The following is a 2,840-nucleotide window of genomic DNA, read 5'->3' on the forward strand; positions in this document are numbered from 1 at the left end:
GACAGTAAGCCTTTGTTTCACAGCATCTTTATCATTGACTTGGCGTATAGTTCTTATTTCTCCATTCTGTAAACCCACTTCAAACAAGCGCCCTGTCTGTCGCTTTCTGCATTTATACGAGAGCCAGGCATTCTGTCCAGAGTCCACATCAACAGCACCCACTTTAGTAACAAGATAGCCCACATCTGCTGAACGAGGCACCATTTCAGCCACCAGAGAGCTGCTAGTCTGGACTGGGTACAAGAACCTGAGGCGCGTTGTCGTTCTGGTCCTGGATCATTATTTCACAGTCACATTGCTACTGAGAGGAGGGGAGCCTCCATCCTGCGCTTTTACCGGAACTGGAAATCCTTGATCTGTCTCGTAGTCAAAAGAGCGCACTGCATGGATGACTCCCTATCAGCACTAACGGACACATATGAGGAGACGGGCACTCCGTTAACAAGGAGTCCTCCAGTATAGTAAGAAACACGGCATTCTGGTTCCAGTCAGCGTCTCTGGCTTCACTGTGAATATAGAGAGGCCCGGTGTGTTGTTTTCTATAATGTAGGCCTCATATGAGCTCCTCTCAAAGACAGGCGCGTTGTCATTCACATCTGATATCTGTAAGGTGAAGATGACGCTGCTGGAGAGCGAGGGCACGCCCTCATCAGAGCACGTCACACTGATGTTATACCCAGAGTCTCTCTCTCTGTCCAAGTCATGTCAGTTACTACCAGTAAGAAATTAAGATGTGATTTCATTATAAAGGGAATGTTTGTTTATCGCGCACTGACAATTGCATTTTTCACCGAGTCCTGGATCTTGAAGTTTATCTTGTCACACAGTACCAGCTTTAATGGCCTCTGATATACACTAGACTTCAACATCACATTAATAGCTGGTTTGTTATCATTTTCGATCAACGACTCGACCATGATTTACAAGAATCGGTGAGGCCTCCATCATTCACTGCTGTACATGCTATTTGATATATGTGCTGCTTTTCATAATCAATATTTCACTATAATTCACCCCACCTTATCCTCCATTGTATTTCAAACAATTCGATACACATCCTGTGTAATTGGAAATGAATAAACGTATTTTTACTATTGAGAACCTTGATCGAATCAGACGCACTGACGAAATTAAAATTGCCTTTGGAGTTCTCTCTTAGGTAGCCTTGTAGATCGCCTGCTGTAAAAAACAGGTGCATTATCTATTGGCGTCTAGTACCAGTAATATGAATCTGCACAGTTCCAGAACATCTGAGGCTCACCCCGTCTATTGCGGGTAATATCAAAGACAAATGCTCCTGTTTCTCTCGATCTAAAGGTTTCTGTAAAACCATTTACTTTTTCCACCTCAGTGGTTTTGAGTTTCAGGTGAAATTTCTGGGGTTTAGTGTATAGCTTGGAGCCATTTAATACCACATTCTCAATCCCCGCCTTCTCTACGCAAATTTTGACCAGTAAGCCGACACTAATTCTGAATTTCATTCTCATCTTTTTAAAACAGGTGCATCTATGTTTACATGGTTACCTCAATTTGATGTATAAAATTCCATCGGATTCTCCAGAATGATTGAATGCAGTGCGCATAGGGTGTCTGTCCGCAGAGCGTTCACGGTCTATTCTCTCTTTGATAAGGAGAACTCCCCTTTCTTTCAACTCGATGTATTCTGCGCTGTCTCCGTATTGAAATACGAGCTTTACCTGATTTCAGTCTTTTATATCTAAACCCAAATCCTGCGCTATTTACCGACTAAAGAGCCTTTCCCATTTCCTCCGGAATGGAGTAACTGACCTGCCCGTCACTGAACTGAGAGAAGGACCAGAGATAAACAACAACTTGCGTGTCATTGTTTCTGTCCGATATTTTTCCCAATGCACGATGAAACAACAAGCAGTTATGAAATCCGTAAATAACAGTAATTTCCATTCGTTTCTAGTTCAAAACATCAATGTAAATGACTCAGCAATAAACAATTTTGGAACAAGAAGAATGGCAGCTCTGTATCTCGGTATTAATGTTCTCTGTAACCCGGACTGTGCGCTCTGTCTCTGTCTAATATATCGAGATGATGGGGGAGGTACTGCTATGCTACACATTGCTATGAACTGCAACACACTAACCAACAGCGTCCCTCTGAGTTAACCCACCTGAACTATTGATATACTTTTAAAAAAAAACATTCCAAACACTGTGGGAAGTTTGAGTCTCAAACTTTAAAACACAGTACAACTTATGCCAACAACACAAACAGGCCAATGTATTGATGATAAATTGAAACAATATGTAATTGAGATGTTGAACAAACAAGGTCTAAAATAAATACACGTTGAGAGAAACTGCTTACTTTAGAAAAGCAGCTCTCTGATTGAAACACAGATATATTTGCAAACGCACCGCTGTCCACGCCGTGGGTGCGAATTGGCCACATATCCAGTGGACATATATTGAGCATTTATGACCATGGAAAACTCCAGGTACACAGACTTGATTTCAAACAGATGAAATCACCGATAGCCTACATATAGACCTATATGAAAACATACAGTTTTAGGGAAAATAATATTATTCAGATATAAAAGACCTCATTGGGGAGTGTGAATATAGAGAGGCCCGGTGTGTTGTTTTCTATAATGTAGGCCTCATATGAGCTCCTCTCAAAGACAGGCGCGTTGTCATTCACATCTGATATCTGTAAGGTGAGAGTGACGCTGCTGGAGAGCGAGGGCACGCCCTCATCAGAGCACGTCACACTGATGTTATACTCAGAATCTCTCTCTCGGTCCAAGTCCCCGTCTGTTACTACAGTAAAGAAATGATTTGATGTTGATTTCATCGCAAAGGGA

The sequence above is a fragment of the Salvelinus sp. IW2-2015 genome, linkage group LG6.1, assembly GCF_002910315.2.
Source record: "Salvelinus sp. IW2-2015 linkage group LG6.1, ASM291031v2, whole genome shotgun sequence".
Classification (NCBI taxonomy): domain Eukaryota; kingdom Metazoa; phylum Chordata; class Actinopteri; order Salmoniformes; family Salmonidae; genus Salvelinus; species Salvelinus sp. IW2-2015.